Source organism: Panthera onca, chromosome A3 (assembly GCF_046562875.1).
Source record: "Panthera onca isolate mPanOnc1 chromosome A3, mPanOnc1 haplotype 2, whole genome shotgun sequence".
Taxonomy (NCBI): Eukaryota; Metazoa; Chordata; class Mammalia; order Carnivora; family Felidae; genus Panthera; species Panthera onca.
Window position 1 is genome coordinate 33,987,155 of NC_138341.1, and position 18,104 is coordinate 34,005,258.

Consider the following 18,104-nt stretch of genomic DNA (forward strand, 5'->3'; position numbering starts at 1 on the left):
AATAAACCGATGTTTATATGGCCAACTAATCTATGACAAAGCAAGAATATAAAATGGGGAAAAGAGTCGTTTTAATAAATGGTACTGGGAAAGCTGGACCACTTTCTAATACCATATACAAAAATGAACTCAAAATGGATTAAAGACCTGCAACCATAAAAATTCTAGAAAATAACACAGGAATTTATGACATCAGCCATAGCAATATTTTTACAGATATGTCTCCTAAGACAAGGGAAACCAAAGCAAAAATAAGCTATTAGGACTACATCAAAATAAAAAGCTTATGCACAGCAAAGGAAACCATCAACAAAACAAAAACACAACCTAGTGAATGGAAGAAGATAGTTGCAAATGACATACCTGACAAGGTGTCAATATCCAAAATATATAAAGAACATATACAACTCAACATCAGAAATAGCAACAATTCAAGTTAAAAAAATGGGCAGAAGACATGAAGACATTTCTCCAAAGATATACAAAAGGCCAACAGACACATGAAAAGATGCTCAACGTTACTAATCATCAAAGAAATGAAAATCAAAACTGCAATGAGATATCTCACACCTGTTAGAATGGCTAAAATCAAGAAGACAAGAAACAACGAGTGTTGGGTAAGATGTGGAGAAAAAGGAACCTTCATGCACTACTAGTCAAAATATAAACTGGTATAGCCACTGTGGAAAAGAGTATGGAGGCTCCTCAAAAAATTAAAACTAGAAAAACCACATTATCCAATAGTTCCATTACTGGGTATTTACAGGAAAAATTAAAACACTAATTCAAAAAGATATGCACATCCCTATGTTTACTGCAGCATTATTTACAATAGCCAAGACATAGACACAACCTAAGTGTTCATCAATAGACAAATGAATAAGGAAAATGTGAGATAGATAGATAGATAAATAGATAGATAGACAGATAGATGATAGATGGAATGCAATATTACACAGCCATAAAAAATGAGATCTCTCTATTTGAGACAACATGGATGACCTTAGAGGGTATTATGCTAAAGTAAATAAGTCATGATTCCACTCATAAATGGACTCTATAAAATGAACAAAAAGCAAAATCAGAATTATAAATACAGGTAACAGACTAATGACTGCCAAAGGGAAGGGAGATGGGGGGTTGGGCAAAATAAGTGAAGGGGAGAAGACAGAGGCCTCCAGTTATGAAATGAGTAAGTCACAAAAATAAAAAGTACAATATAAGGAATACAGTCAGTGATATTGAAATAGCAATGTAATGGGACAGATGGTAGCCATACTCACAAATGAACACAGCATAACGTACAAACTCATCAAATCATTAAGTTGTACATCTGAAACTAATGTAACATTGTCTGTCAAATACACTAAAGAAAAATTAAAATAAATTAACTTTTTTTATAAATTTTATTTAGAGGTCTAATATATGTGTCTCTGCCCCTAACAGAGATTATATGTTCTTCTCACAGGTATATGAGATAGACATTTTTTTAATTGACCATACAGTAAAACACAGAGCAAGTCTCAACAAAATTTGAAAAATCAATATCATATGACCATAGTCTTCAACCATATTATAATTACATAAGGAATCAGTATAAAAAGATTTTTTTAAGTTTTCATATAACAGAATATATAAACACACAAGTTAAATAACATTTTGGGAAAAGTAAACCTCAAAAAAACAAAATATTTGGAATTGAATGATAATGAAAGCACAAAAGTTTGGAAAGATAACATGAAAATAGTGTTTATAGAAAAAATATTATCCTCAAATTATTATAATATAAAACAAAAGAGATTAAAAATTAATAAAGCACCCAAATTAAGAAATTAAAAAAATAAACCAAATAAAGTAGAAAATAGATTTTTTTTAATGTTGAAATTAATGGACTAGAAAATAGACAGAACAAAGAGAAGACGAATAAAACTAAGTTCTTTGAATAAAACTAATAAACTGGAGAAAGTGATCAAGAAAATGAGAACAGAGACAAAATAAATATGATTAGGAATGTAAAGGAGACATTACAGATCCAAGATAGATTTAAAAGCTATTAAGAAATAGATTAACACCAGTAAATTTGAAGAAACTTTAGATAAAATTCAAAAATCCCTAAAAATACAAAATGTATCAAAGCAAAACCAATCCAATGTAAATAAAAAATCTGAATAATCAAAAAGAAATTCAACTTCAATTAAAAACATTTCCACAGGGAGCATCTCAGGTGTGGATAACTGTAGACATAATTATACATCAAGTTTTCTTGATCATAGGAAAAAAACAGATAATAACAAAATCGTATGACCCATCCAGTAAAGATAATGAAACTTTGAAAGAGATGCACAGGAAAGGGAAACTATACTTCCATCTCGTAAATGAACATGAATACAAACAGATGCAAATATCCAAAATATACTCGCCAAGGTGCAGAGACGGAAATTTAAAATGACTGATGTTTATGTTTGCATTCATTTTTAAACCTAAAAACAAATCTCCTCATTAGAAATAGTTAAAAGTGATTACATTTGGGAAAGGGACTTGTGGGTTGAGGGGATCAGCGGCAACTTTAACATTTCATTCTGAAATGTGTATAGTCATTTTCTATTATACAAGTTTTACTTTTCCCTTCTTTTTTTTTTTTTAAGGCTGGCTTGAAATACTAGGGCCATTTTATAAATTTAATTTTGTTTTTTCTTTGGTATCTCCATGTTAAAAATCAATAAGTACTTTAAAATATAATTTATTATTTCAAAATGCCATTACATTGAAAAAATTTAGATTAAAATAAATGATGCATTTAGAAGTACAAAATAAAATTAGCTCAAGAAATAACTAGAATAGGCTAGTAACAGAGAAATGGAAGAACTGACAAAAAACATACAAAAAAGGTGCCAGGCTAGACAGTTCCATAGGCAAGTTTTTATCAAGCTTCAAGGGATAATTTCTACCTTTTGTAACTTATGCCAGATCACAGCAAAATATTACAGCTCCCCAAATTACTTACAAAATTAGTATAAGCTGACAAGAATAACACAATGGGAGAAAATTCAAACTAATTTCATCTTCAAGCATCGATGTATTAGTAACGCCAATGAAATAATTCAGGCCAGATGACAGTGGGTTGGACTAAAGGGACGGTGAAAAATGTAAGATCCGGATTTGGTGATGGAGTAGACATGAGAGAAAAGCTGTAAGGATAGAACTGAATAACCTGAAGGCTTTTGGTCTAAGCAACTGGAAAAATTAAATTCATTCACTGAGACTCAGAAGATCTCAGAGGGAGCTGGTTTTCAGGGTGGGTATGTGGGTAGGAAACAGCTACTGGACCTACTAAGTTTGAGATGCTTTCTGTACATCCCACTGCAGGGGGGATATTTTGAAATGTCATTCTTACTATTATGTGCAATAATATTACATATATTCTTACTAGTATATACTATTACTAATATTTTCTTGTTTATATGTTCTTATAACAGAAACTAACAGTACTAACAAATGTTCCTGAAATGAAAAACTGTTTTTAATATGATGTCCACCTCTACCATTTGCAAAAAAAAAAAAAAACTTTTCTCAAAAATTTGGAAGATAAGGAATTATAGGGGATAGATTTTAACCTGTTTGTTTGCACCACAAGGAAATTACTCTAAATCTTTACAATGAATTCTAATCTTCTAAATCACTAGAATTGTTTCCCATGCCAGTATAATCTTGTCATTTATTCTGATTAAGAGAAGCAGCATTTAGTTTATCAACATAATTGAAGGCAACGTACTAAAGAATGTGAACCCAACTGTTACTCAAATGCCGGTCACTAGAATGGGCAACTATTCACCTCTTGTCAAGCAAGCCCTAATTTCAGAAGGTAATGGTCATATGCTTCCGGTGAAGCTGCTGTTACAACCAGGTTCAGTCTGATTAAGGATAAAGTTAAAAACAGAACATGAAAGAGAGCTATGAGTTTTGGGGATCAGATGAATAGATTCAAGGGAGAATTCACTTTGGGGTAAAGAAGACAGAAACCAAGAATCATGGCTCAGAAACAAATCTGCTCTAAGTCATGCTGCTAATAAGCAAGTCAGGAATACCAACAGTAGAGTCTCACTGACTCATTTTTAAAATTCATTTGTTCATTCAACATTCATTGATTTATTTAACAAGGTGCCAGACACTATGTGCTAAGTCACAAGGTTAAACAAAATAGGCAGAATGTCTGTCTTCAGATATCTCATACTGTAATGGAGGAAATGGAAAATAAAAATAAACAAATTCATATAAACAAATAAAATATAGTAGCACACTGAAGTTAATCCTATGGAAAAAAAAATAAAGCCAGATAAGATGACAGAGGGTGAGATGAGGTATCATTTTGGATAAGAGAGCTAGTAAAGGCTTATTCGAGAAAGTATTGCTTTTAGAGGCAAGCATGCAAATATCTGCGAGAATCCTCCCAGGCTTCAGGAAGAGCAAGAACAAAGACCTTGTGGTAGGGATATGCCTGGCTTTTGCAAGATGGAAAAAAGGCCAGTGAGAAAGGAAGTAGGATAGTGAGCAAGAAGAGTGGTAGAGTGTAGGGAGGGGGAGTCAAGGTGGAGGCCAGCAGATTCCCCAAGGTGCTGAATAGTTGATTCTTCAAGAACACTGAGCTGAGAGTCCAGGGAGATCAAAGAAGCTAGGGTTTTGCAGCACAGAGGGTCTGACTCAAGAGAGAGCTTCACAGAGAGAGCACCTAGGACACGTGCACATGCGTGTGAGGAAACACCTGAGGCCAGAGAAAGGAACATCTTAAGGTATTTAAGGAAAGAATGCCTGGAACTCACAAAGGAGTCGGTTCTGCTACCACGGGCCAGTTTGGAAATAATCTCACAATTTACAGGCACTGGGTGGGGTATTCTGAAAGGATTACAAAGGAACAGGAGAAACATCCGGGGGGATAATGGATAATGTTCATTATCTTGATTGTGGCGATGGTCTCAGGGATGTTTGCAAATGTTAAAACTTATCAAATTGAAACAAAAAAACTTATCAAATCATAAAAAGGAAGAGTGGCAGACATGAGATCAGAAAGACAACCAGGAGCCAAATCACACACCAGTTGTGGCAAAAATTTTGGATTTTATTGTAAATTTGGTGGAGCAGAATGTTGCCCTAAAGACAGACCACCACCACATGGCAAAAACTAAAGGGCAAACACAGACATTTCACTTACCTAGTTGAGAAATACTAATGTACTCCTCTTGTCATCACTTCCCAAGTTCTGATCAAGCAGAAAAAGTTGGTGTGGATGTAGGGATTGGAAAGCACAAGTTCTGCGATTGTGATTGGAAACCACAAGTTCTGGCACCAGAATTCACTCTGCTGACCTAGCATACCATTAAAAAGATTTGAGGATATGATCTCTGTACAAATAGTTAAGTGCTAAGAGCACAAGGCATCGGGGAGAGGAAGATCCAAAAGCAACTAAAGTCATCTCCTAACAGATGAGAAGGTACCTAGATAGAAATCTAATTAGCTCATTAGCTAATGATTCAGAAAGAGCAGGTACACTGTGGGCACCAGGGAGAACTGCTAGTGCATAACACGGTCATCGTCTCACCTGCTGAGTAGGTTCTACCCCTGAGACAGGGCTGAAAAAGCTAACCCCAAATCCTATGAGGATCCAAAGCTTCTAGTAACCACTCAGAGGTTAGAACTAAGCCAAAACAGGGAATGTTGTGACAAGAAGGATAATGGCAGCTCTGTGGTTATAAACGTGTTTCAGGGTTTTCCAAGAAACAGAACCAATAGGAGATATATAGATATATATTCATTTATATACCTCAGGAGATTTATAAAGGAGATATTATAAAAATTGGCTCATGCAGGGGAACCTAGGTGGCTCAGTCAGTTAAGTGTCTGACTTCGGCTCAGGTCATGATCTCATGGTTTGTGACTTTGAACCCCACATCAGTTCTCTGCTGCCAATAGCAGAGCCCGCTTTGGATCCTCTGTCTCCCTCTCTCTCTACCCCTCACCCCCGACCCAAAATCAATGAACATTTTCAAAAAAACTGGCTCCTGCAATTATGAAGGCCAAAAAGTCCTACAATCTGTCATCTGCAAACAAGAGAACCAGGAAAGTCAGTGGTGTAATTTAGTCCATGTCCAAAGGTCCAAGAGCTGGCCAATGGTGTAGGTCGTGGCTGAGTTTGAATGCCCCAGAATCAGGAGTCTCGATGTCTTTTAAGCCGACGGTAAATTCACTCCTCCTCCATCTTTTTGTTCTATTCAGGCCTCAATAAATGGGATAATGCCCACTTGCATTGGTGAAAGTGATCTTCACTCCGTCTGCCACTTCAATGCTCTCTTCTGGAAACATCTTCAGAGACACACTCAGAAAACACACTCAGAAATGTTTGACCAGCTGTGTTGGCATCCCTTAGTCCAGTCAAATTGACACATAAACTAACCATTACAAAGTGGAGGCCTGTCATGGCAAGACAAGATGCTAGAGCAAGCCTGAATGGGAGCTGGTTATCCACCTCCTATGTAGGGCGAGTAGTGTGCTGGAAACTTGAGTTGAGCCTATAGAGGGCAGTCAGCCTTCAATGTGGGGTAAGGAGACAGAAGAATGTCAGGATTCAGGCTGGGCTCATCAGTGTTCTCAACACTGCCTTAAGGACAACACTGAATGGCCCAGCATAACTGGTTCCCTTACCAGTCCCAAAGTTTACTTTCAAAAATAATTCTAAACCTAAGTTTATTAATTATTTCTATCTCATTATCCTGATGAACCAGTAGGTTAATTTAACTGTTATGGGAAGTTTTTGCTTATCTTTAAAGGTAATTAGTGAAAGGAAAGTCTTCAAGACAAGTGGCTAAAGGCATTAGTTAAGCATAAAAGTGATTCTTCTTGGAGTGCCTGGGTGGCTCAGTCAGTGAAGCATCTGACTTCTGCTCAGGTCACAATCTTGCGGTTCATGGGTTCGAGCCCCGCATCGGGCTCTGTGCTGACAGCTCAGAGCCTAGAGCCTGCTTCAGATTCTGTGTCTCCCTCTCTCTCTGTCCCTCCCCCACTCGTCCTGTCTCTCTCTCTCTCTCTCTGTCTCTCTCCCTCAAAAATAAAATAAACATTAAAAAAAAAACAGTGATTCTCTTCTTCATTGATTGGATTTTCAAATCAAACGTGTTTCTCCTACCAAATGAGGGATATTTTCTCACTTAGGATCTCTAGCCAACATTCATCAACTCACATTGACTGACAAATGATTTAAGCTCCTGGGAGGAGAATAAAGATATAATCAGTCACTTTTACACTTGTGGGTGTATGGCTTTTAAAAAACAACCCCCACACACAACATGAAATCTATCTTCTTAACAAAATGTTAGTGTATGGTACAGTAGTTACCTCTACGGACACTGTTTCATAGAAGACCACTAACACATTTTCATCTGACATGACTGAAACTCTGTACCTGTTGAACAACAACTGTCCATTTCTGCTTCCTCTCCCTCTCCCTGAGCTCCTGGCAGCCACCATTCTCCTTTCTGCTTCTGTTTCATCAAGTTTGCTGATGAACTCCTCCAAAGAATATTTCAGCTTATTTACTGTACTCTTTGGCTCCAAAAACTCTGTTTGGTTCTATTTATATTTTCTATCTTTTTGTTGAAATTCTCATTTCGTCCATGCAGCATTTTTTTCTGAGTTTACTGATCATCTTTAGGATGAGTAAATTATTTGTCAACTAATTCACATAATTCCTTCTTTAAGGATCAGTATCTGGAGACTTCTTTGGTTCCTTTGATTGGACCATGTTTCCCTGTTTCTTTGTATCCTTGCAACTTTTTGTTGGGATCTCTGCATTTGAAAAAAGCAGACACCTCTCCTAATCTTTAAAGACTGGTTTCATACAGGAAAATCTTCACCCATTAGCCCAGCTAGAGATTGTGGGGACCTTCCAAATCTTTCCTGGAGCTGCATCTTCACTGGACTTGTGCTTATAAATTCCAAACTAGAGGGATTTCCTGTTTGGGGGGCTTCGGGGGAGGGGGAGGGGAGCGGTGCAGTAACTCATAATCTCTTGTTCTCTCTGGTGTCCGTCTGCAGTATTGCAAATTTCTGGAATTGCCTCAGTACACCCAGCTCTCTTTTGTTTTCAGCAGCAGACTTCTAGTGTATGCCAGATATCAGCACTCTTGAGTCAAGAGAAACAGAAACCAGTCCCTTGAACATATCTCTGAAAAGTCAGTGGACAAATGCTCCTCCCCAAGGAGAAACCACTAGTTGGGGGTTTTCTCCTACTTATTCTCAGGTTAGCGGAGCGGGGGTGGGAGGGGTGGGGGGGGTGGGGGGGGGGTGGGGAGAGTATAGCAAGTGAATGCTCCAAGCCATCACCTTTGTTTTCAGTGGTCTCCAACTTGACACCCTTTCCTGGTGGCATTTAGATTCAAGCAAGACTGAAACCCATCCCCTTAGCCCCCCAGAAAAGTCCGAATGTCAAAAATTTAATCCAAGCTTCTCTTTCCCTCCCCACTGAGAACCAAAGGGCTGGAAGTTTCCTCCTGATAGTGCTACACTGAGCTAGCAGGAAGGACTACAGTGTCATATAGCTGGTTTGCACTTGCCTAGGGTGCAAGAGCCTCTTACCTGTTTTCTGGATTTCTCACAAAGGAAACTGGTCTGTATATCATTTTGAGTCAATCTCTCCGTTAGGGGAAGAAGGATCTGGAGCTTCCTATTCTACCATTTTGCTGAAATCACTCCCTGGGATCATTTTTTAATTAAAAAAAAAAAAAAAAAAGCTAAGGATCCCAATCTCCCCTACAAGCCTATAAACAGTTTTAGAGCAACCCCCATCACCCGGCTCAGAGCCCAGCACATAGTGTGTGCCTGTTAAATATTTATTTAACCGACCTAAAGGGTCATACAAGACAATGGTAGAAGTAGGATTTGAACTTACAGGCTTTGACATGGTCACCTTTCATAAATGGCTTTCTTATGGCTCTCTACTCAAACTTACAAGAATGCCTAGGAATTTACCTAGTAACCATCACAGAGAGAATTCAGGCTCAAGGAAGCGGCGGGGTATATAAGAAAAAGTAGAGAAGACTTGGTATCAAAGACCTGAGTTTGAATCAAATTCTTTCAAATCCTCCTAGTTATTTCCTAGATATTCTTCAAATTTACCTGTGGAACATTGGAAACATAGATTCTCAGGACTCACCCCATTGAATCAAAGCTTAGAAGAGGGGAGCCTAAACAGATACCATTTAAACAGACTGATAAGGTTGAAAAATGCTGTTCAAACTATTTCATAAAAGGCATGCCCCAATTTTTCAGAACCTTAGCTAAACTCGACTGTCTGTAAAATGGGTTATTACTTCTTCCATCATTGACCCCATGGGGATATTGCGAAGATCTAAGTCGCTGTGGGAACACATGTGAAAGCAATGTAAACTGTAAACCGTGATAATATCGTAAGATGACTGCATACTATCAGGTAATTTGAATACCAAATAAGGGTTTAATGGACACAACATCACAACTATCTCCCCTGGACATGGTCTATCTAAAGAATCATATTCTTCTCTTTTTCAAGTGAAAATCATGCTTCCCTCATTGTAGTTGTGCTTCTGTGAAGTTGTTTATAAATCAAATTCTATTTTAAGCACATGAAGAGAACTATCTAAAGTAACTCCCTATTAAACTTCTTATGAAATAAAGAATGCTTCTAAAATGCAAACAGACAATCCCTAAGTAATCAGTTTTTAAACCTTGGGCTTTATATATGATGTTGTCTGGAACTGGGACACAGCTGCACTGCTGTCAGCAACATCTGGCAGTTGACAGATGACAGTTGAAGGGCTCAGGCCCTTCTTGGGTCACACTCACAACCACAACACCACTGTCCCCATAGGGAAGGAGAAGATGCTCGGGGCCTTCCAGGTACCCACCAAATGCTAAGAAACAAACACAGATGTTACCTCTTAGTCACAGCTGGGCTCCCCCCATTTCCCATAATAAAGCCTTAAATCAAACAGAGGACTCCCCATACCAAGTACTCTCAATGAAATATACCTCATAACCCAATGCGCAGGCCTGATTTATTAAACACCTAGGGACCGAACTTCCTCTTGGATAGTCCAAAAATGTCACCTGAGAATTTTCTGTAGAAATTCTATTTCTTGGTTCAGGTATTAGGTTGATAATATCTCAAGTGTTCAAGATAAAAGGCTTTCATACAATCTGGCTTTTCAGAAACTCAGGGGAAAAAAATAAGTTTTTCCATAATGAGTTTCCTTTCAAAAGAAGAAAGTTATAGTAGTTGAAGATCAAGGTTCAAGTCCCTTCTCATCTGAATCAAATCTGTTTCAGAATTCAGTTTTGCTAAGGCCTGATCTCCAATTATGGTGACTGACAGCCAGTGTTCATGGTAGCCATTGAGGGATTGGAAGGGTAAAGGAGAGCTGACTGGAGTGGTTCAACCACACATAACTTCTCACGTACTAGATTAGAACTGCCCAAAGACAATCTTCTCAAAGGTGTTGAATATTGTTGACTGGGAACTTACAAGGCTAACCAAGGGATTCAGTGAGCTCTTTCATTATTAATCCAGACGTGTTTCATGATAAATATAGTAGAACAAATCTCAAAGCACTGGTAAGTAAAGAAAGACCTCTCAAACCACAAATTAAGAAACTTAGAGCTATAAGGACTGAAGCAAGGCAATGTCATAACGAAGAATACAGTGGGCAAGAGCACGGATTCTGGAGCCAGACTGGGTCAGATGGCAACACTGACACTTAGTAGCTGTGGGATTTTAAGCAAGTTAATTACCCTTTGTAAAGCTTAGTTTCCTTATCCATAAACAGAGAGATGATAGTATTTACCTATAATAGAAGTTATTATAAAGGTAAGTAAGTTGGTATGTGTAAAGTTCTTAGGACAGTGCCTAGAACATAATAAATACTATAAGGTTTTTAAAGATTAAAAATAATGTGGAACAGAGTTTAAAAATCTGGTACTGTAGGGGTGCCTGGGTGGCTCAGGAGGTTAAGCATCCGACTTCGGCTCAGGTCATAATCTCACGGTCCGTGAGTTTGAGCCCCATGTCGGGCTCTGTGCTGACAGCTCAGAGCCTGGACCCTACTTCAGATTCTGTGTCTCCCCCTCTCTGACGTTCACGTTCTGTCTCTCTCTGTCTCAAAAATAAATAAACATTAAAAAAAAATCTGGTACTGTAAGGAATCCTGAAGATGAGAAAGCAAAATTCAGAGAGGTTGCAAGGACCAGACTAAGTGGTCCATCAATAATACACACCTAACAGCTCTGACAACCTGTCTCCATTTCATTACTAGCTTATTGGATGACACTCGGATGGGCACTGAAATAGCTGCTGGCAAACTGGAATGATAATAATACTGAGCTTCTTTGTATTAGAAGTATGAGGGGAAAAAAGGAACAGTAAAAAGCACTTTTAACTGTTTTGCAAGTGGAAAAGCACCAAACATAGAGTTTCAGAGCATATTCTCATTTCCCAGAAGTACATTTCAGTTTTTAATCACACTTTCTAGGGCTAGGGTCTATAGAGAAAATGTAGACTGTAGCCAGAGGGCTTGTTGAAATGGAGGTTTTATTACCAGAGAAAATGAAGTACTCCTAAAATCACATTTGGCTTTAGAAATGTATGTAGACTGGTTTATTAAATAGTGCTCTAAACAGAAAGTAAAAACTCAAGCACCTTTGTGCTACTCATGCCCTATGCTACCTTGAGAAATTTATAGAATCTTTCTGAACATCACATTCCTCACAGATGAGAGAGACAGAGAGACAGAGAGAGACAGAGACAGAGACAGAGACAGAGAGAGAGAGAGAAATCTTGTTGCATCCCTAATGATGATTAGGTTGATGATGACTGATCTACGGGCAAAGCCCTTCCTGATTTTTCAAAAATGTTTAGAAAGTGCAGGCCACTAAAAATAGAACACTTTACAACTGATAATATTATATTTATCTCCTTTAGCACATGAATTGCACCACATGAATATAAATCAGAATGGAAATATCAGCTCTAGAACTTACTCTTAGTAGAAATCAGATTTAGAAATCTGCTGAGCCCCGTTTAGCAAAGGACTAGAATGAAGGTTTATCTGCTCTTCTGTGGCACCACATTAAAAATAGTCTCAAATCCCCTTGTGAAATTCTGTGAGATTTTTAGAGCCTGGGAGAGTTTATCTGTCTTAATAAGGAAACCATGGCTTTGAAAGATTACAGAATAGGTCGACATCTCATACTTTTTTTGGTTCATTATAGACTGACATAGCTTTTTTGTGCTTTCAACAGATCCCACCACCCACCCCATCCCAGGGGGAAAAAAAAAAACGATTGCTGTAACAGATACCCATCAACTCCAAGTGTAGAATAACATATGCCTTGTTAATTAAAGAAATATTCTTTTCTTGCCATAGATTTAAACAGTATTTTTTAATTAAATGTATTCTGTGTTATAGGCTTTCCAATAGGTCAATTCATTAAAGAGCTTTCAAGCCCACAGCTCCCATTGGTGGAATATCTAAGAGCAAAGTCAGGTTGGAGTGTTTATGAAACCAGAAAATGGAAAGAATTGCTGTCATCCAGGCAAAGTCCATGCCACCCCTCAAGCCCTTAGGACACTATAAGGGACAGAAAAAGGACAAGGGTGCAGGGAGTGAGGTCTGCTTTTGTTTAGGATAAGAGATGTCACAGGGAATCCTGGAAAACACAGATGCAAAATTCAGATCAAGAGATCAAGGTTAACCCTGGAAAGATCCACTCTCCTTGTGAAGGTACAATCATTAAACACCTTTCTACAGCTATTCAAAACAATTTTTCAACTTAGCTAGAACTTTAACCTTTCTCCTCTCTGTTTTCATTCCTTTCTGAAAGTACCCTAACTCTTCAGTGAAGATCCTTCAACAGTTTTACATACTAATTTAGAGGAAATTGAAGGTACAACATGGCAAAGAAGAAAGAGAATAATGTGCTACCTCATATTTTCTTAAATTCAGTGGAAACACTCTCTGCCTTTTTTGAATGAACTTAGACTCATGCTTCTAAATGACTGTCAGCAGACCTAAGAGGCATGGTCTCATAGTGACACAGGGATTCTCAAAACCAGAATGTTCTAAAGAATATAACTGCTATTGAGCTTGAATTATCTTCATAGGTTAGAGGAGGTGACATCCCGCAGAAAGAGAGAGACTGGAGAACTTCTGGTTTGCAGTAAAAATATGCTTGGCTGACTTGGAGAAGGTCACCTCTTGGGGTCCACAAATGGTTTGGTACTTTTTATTGAGAAAGTGCTCATGATAACCTAAATAAAAGTATGTAGTAACTTTGGTAAAAGGTATAAAAAAAAAGAGGAGGGAGGAACCTGGAACTCAGCAGAAAGAAGTCTGAAGAAGGAGAACTCTGTGTACAAAGCCTTGCTACTCAAAATGTGGTCCTGGACCAGTAGCATCAGCAGAGATCACAGGCCCCAATCTAAACCTACTGATCAGAATCTGCATTGTAACAAGATCTCCATATGTGCCATGTGCATATTTAGAAGGTTTGAGAAGCATCAGTTTAGAAGGTAGTCCCAGAAGAGCAAGGAAGATGCAGATGGGGATCAGAATCACTGGTCATATTCTGGGGAGGGTTGAGAAATAACCCAGAGGGTGAGATACCACAATGGACAGTTAAGATCAGATCTGACTGGCAACGACATCATGACCACAAGTGACAGCAGAGATAGAAAATGGGGGAAATACTCCCTCCTCAGGGTCAAGCCCTCTACCCTAGTTGGCCAAAGCTATTAAGATTATCAGAATACCAGGCATAGAGAGTGGGGTTAAAGAAAAGGCCCCAGTCCCTTCAAGGAACAGAAGTGCTCAAAAGCAGAAGCCTGGCTCTAGAGTTTCAGTCAACATGTAGAGGTAAGGAAGTAGCATGACTTGGCGATTACATGGAAAACCAGAGTTCACTGCTAGTGCATCAGTATCTCAACCTCCTAGTGGCAGAATTACTGCCACTCCCACCAGCCACGGACTGAGGTTTGTGTCAATATGGAGGGGCATTTAGGTAGTGAAATCTGAGTTTTCACACTAATGTGCTTTTATTTCCCTCCATAGTCTGGTGGGGCTTTGGGATATTTTGTTGACACAAATTCCCAAGTTTGTTGAAGGCAAACTGCTTTTGTCTGGAACCCAATTCTAAGAGGAGTGCTTTTAACAAGGTTTATAAAGATCAGGAATATAAACACTTTAATTAAATCTGTAAATTCAAACCCACACTACTTTCATAAAATGCATTTGATGTACCAAAATATTTATCTCTCAAATTACTCAGATAAACTGGTTTTCACCAAAATTGCAAAAGGCATGTCAGCTCCCTACACTCCTCAGTCCCAAATAACCGAATCCACTGCTCAGTTTAGTTCAGGAGGCAACCCAAACAGGGCAGTGATACATTACCCTGTTTGTGTGGCTCTAAGAGGCCATATTCTAGAGAACATTCCTACATATTCCTGCAAGGGTCCGGGAGAAGTCTCACACAGCACTCACATATTCATAGTCTGTGCTCACCAGGCTCTGCCACTTGCCCACCAGGCCTCAGCATGGCACCCAAGGTATACGGTGAGAATCTTCCACACCCACCAGATATCAAGCTCTCCTCTATGTTCTTCACTGTTCATCAGGGGATTATCACTTTGTCCAGGATACGGACTCCTGAGCTGCATGAATTAAAAAACCCACAGGATACCCAAAACAGGATGATGATCTTTCCGTTTTAACTGTGCTGAAACTAGGATGTATTTGAAGCAGGATTAGAAAGGGTAGGGTGCAGACTTAGCCCAATGCAACTTCCGTGGAAGTAGGGGATACTCTATTTTTCTCTCTTGCCCTAGATACCCAATGTCTATCCTCATATACTCTTTTTCCCAATCAAATCATTTATGCAAATATATATTGGCAGATGTGGGCATGTACACAGACGAGGCTCATGTGGTCCTTTGGCTCTAAAGGTAAATTTTCACTTAGACCCAGCAAGGACCAGTCTGTTATTTTTGTTGGCATTTACCATATAAAAACAAAATATTTCTCTCCCAGAATATCTACTGGCTATCTGACTGCAGAGGAGACTAAATGTGTTAGATAATTGGATCCCAATACAGGTCTCTACTTCTAGTTTGTACACAGGTGAAAAGAAGAATTTTTAAAGGCATTTGAATGCAATTAGTCTTTCAAGAAGACTCACCAACTACTCTCATCAACGAACAGGAGCTTTCTTTTTAAAATTTCATTTGTGCTGGCACCTAAAATGGTATTTAACTTATCACATGTGATTGTCAGTCAAAGTGCCCAAGGGAAATACAGCAGTGTTCTCCACGCGGAGCTCACTGCTATGTTGTCAGCCAAACAAGGGAAGAATTCTCTTACCGCCTGATTTAAGTGACAACACAGAGCAGCAGCCTTCTGTGGCATATGTATGTTAAAGCTATCTTTAGTCTTTTTTAGTCTAAGATCTATGTTCTTAATGACAGGAAGTAATATGTATCTGCAGGTAAAATAATAATAATAATAAATTAATCATGTGGTTTGGGAATCCAACAGCAAAAACTCAGGACTTCCTTCAATGAAGAAGTCAGTGTTTTCTGGCAAGGATGAATTAGAAGCATCATTTACTGAGAGTTAGATTTTGGAGAGTTTTTTTGTTTTTTGGTTTTCTTTGTTTGTTTGTTTTTAACATCAGGTGAGCTGCAGGCTAAGAAATAATTACCTAATTTTAGGATTAAGAGTTGTTTCTTTTCTTCAGTGAACATTCTGGTACTTCCCTCGATTTTAAAAAAAGTCCCAAATTCTGCAGCAGAGAATGATTCCCTTTGCAGAGCAAACAAATTTGATATGTATATCACACATATTACAGAATACTCAGAGGTCTTCAAAGGTTTAAGGGGAGTGGAAGAGGTGGGAAAGGGAAGGGGCAGTTGACTCCTAGAGGAAAAGATTGAAAATAAATTCTCCAAGCATTTGAAAGAAAAGCAGCCAATCCTAAATACGTAAAAGATATATGGATTTAAATTTTAAGACTGGATGCTATAAAGTGCTGATATTACATGTCTTCAGAAGTCTCACAGAGACTCGAGAATCATGGGAATGCTGGCTTGGCACACAGTGGGTACCAAATTATAATTGCCAAAAAAATGAATGAAGATGAATATTCACCAAATCAGTACATCCTTTGAGCTCCAAGAATCACAAGATACAGTTCTTGCAAGGCCAACTTAATAACTGCTTTCCTTCCTTTCTGATAATTTGATGTTGAATAAAAATGATGATTTTGAGTTTCAAGTCCAGACTGTATTAAACCAATTCAATTTCTGTGATCATTTACATTACACAAATAATTATGGGGGTCTTAATGACAAAGTGCACTGCCCTCTCCTTTTTTCCAGACATCTCTCCTAGATTCAGAATCACATTCTTAAATCAGCCACACAAAAATTAGCACAATTACCACTTACAAAAAAGTCAAGGGATGGGTAAAAACATGTGAAATATACCTGAAAAAATAAGTATCATGAGCCATATTCTCTGCCTATGCAGTTTGGTTTTATTTCTTTATGAGACTCTCAGCTAAAAGGGACACTAAGTGTTTTTCAGTAGCCAGACAGTTTTGTTGTTGTTTTGTTTTGTTTTGTTTTTTACCTCATTGAGACAAGCTATCTGACCTGGGGAAGACATCCATTTGAAACCCTACTTCACTCAGCTATGTAATGTCTGGGCTTCTCATGAATCCAAGTATTTAAAACACTAGAAAGTTGATTTAAGCGTTTTAGAGAGAAAATATTCATTCTTCCTCTTTCTTCCTCATCAAAAATCCAGGAAAAGAAATTCTACAACCACCATTGTGAATCCATTACCATAAATAATAGAGTTATCACCAGTCTGTTCCTAGATTCAGCAAATAAAACTTTGCAAGCTTGCTGTTTACCCTTGTCACAAATATGTTTCTTTAAATAAAGCAGAACATTTAATAATCAAGTATGTCTTTCACTTCCAGTGCAGTACCAAATTTTGTTGATACAGATGATAGCTCATCCAGAAAACCTTTGATTCTTATAGAGCTTCTCAATTACAGAAACAAAGACTCCCCTAGGCTACTTGGCCTAAACCGGTAAAATTAGTGTGCAATGTGATTTACCAGGTGGTACATTACACCACAGGGGGTTAGATTAAATATGAGACAATGGCCTTCAAACCCTCCACAGTAGCCCTATTCCACTGACCTCCTTGCTACCAATGAAGCTCTACTCTATTCTGTCTGATAAATGGAGTCTGCATCCTTCCCTTAACTCCCTTCAGTAGTGATCTATTCCCTTCCTCCCACAGATTTTCTCCCTAGGACTGAGATTTCCCATTGTTTTCTGTTGTGTGGGCCTCTCCTCTGTGCTATATTTGGCTGTCCTCCATAAAACTCTACTCAGGCATTCTAAACATCATAACTATTTTTATAGCTGTAAATGAAAACATGTTTTTACTTTTTACCTCTTGCTTGTCTAACTATCTATTTACCTATCTTTATATGTTTAAAGCTCCTTCTAAGATTCTTTACAGCTCTGAATACAGCATTCTACATACAGTTCCTACTCAACAAATGATGTACGCCAGGTTGAAAGAACGGAACTCCATAGAGGGGAAGCAGAAAACAATGTCACTGCCTCCCCCTGCTTCCCAGATATGTCAGGCTAATTTTCCATACTAAGAGAGATTAAATTGAGGGCAGATCTCATGACTTTTCTGGACAGTTCTCAAAAAATGAAAATTCCTTAGAACCTTTTCATTAAGACAGCATCTAATATGAGTAAAATGTCCTTGTAGTAACAAAACTCCAAATTTCACTTAAAGCTAAGACATATTCTTTCTACAGCTTGTTTCTGCTTTATAGTGTAAACTACAATGGGAAAACAGGTCTGTTTCTCCACATCCCCCCCTATACTTTGACTCCTCTCCCACTCCACCCCTACCTACACTGACTCCTCTGGGCTAAAGTGGGGAGGAAAGGTAGGTAAGGAACAGGCAAGAAATGGCTTATTCTACTGTTAGGAC

At 38.2% G+C, this 18,104-nt stretch overlaps 1 long non-coding RNA gene across 2 annotated transcripts in view; it reads right to left on the reverse strand.

The window, feature by feature from the left end:
• The window catches only part of LOC144615824 (uncharacterized), a 1,000,889-nt gene that overhangs the window by 601,928 nt on the left and 380,857 nt on the right, over positions 1-18,104 (reverse strand). The gene's annotated exons all lie outside the window — the stretch shown is intronic.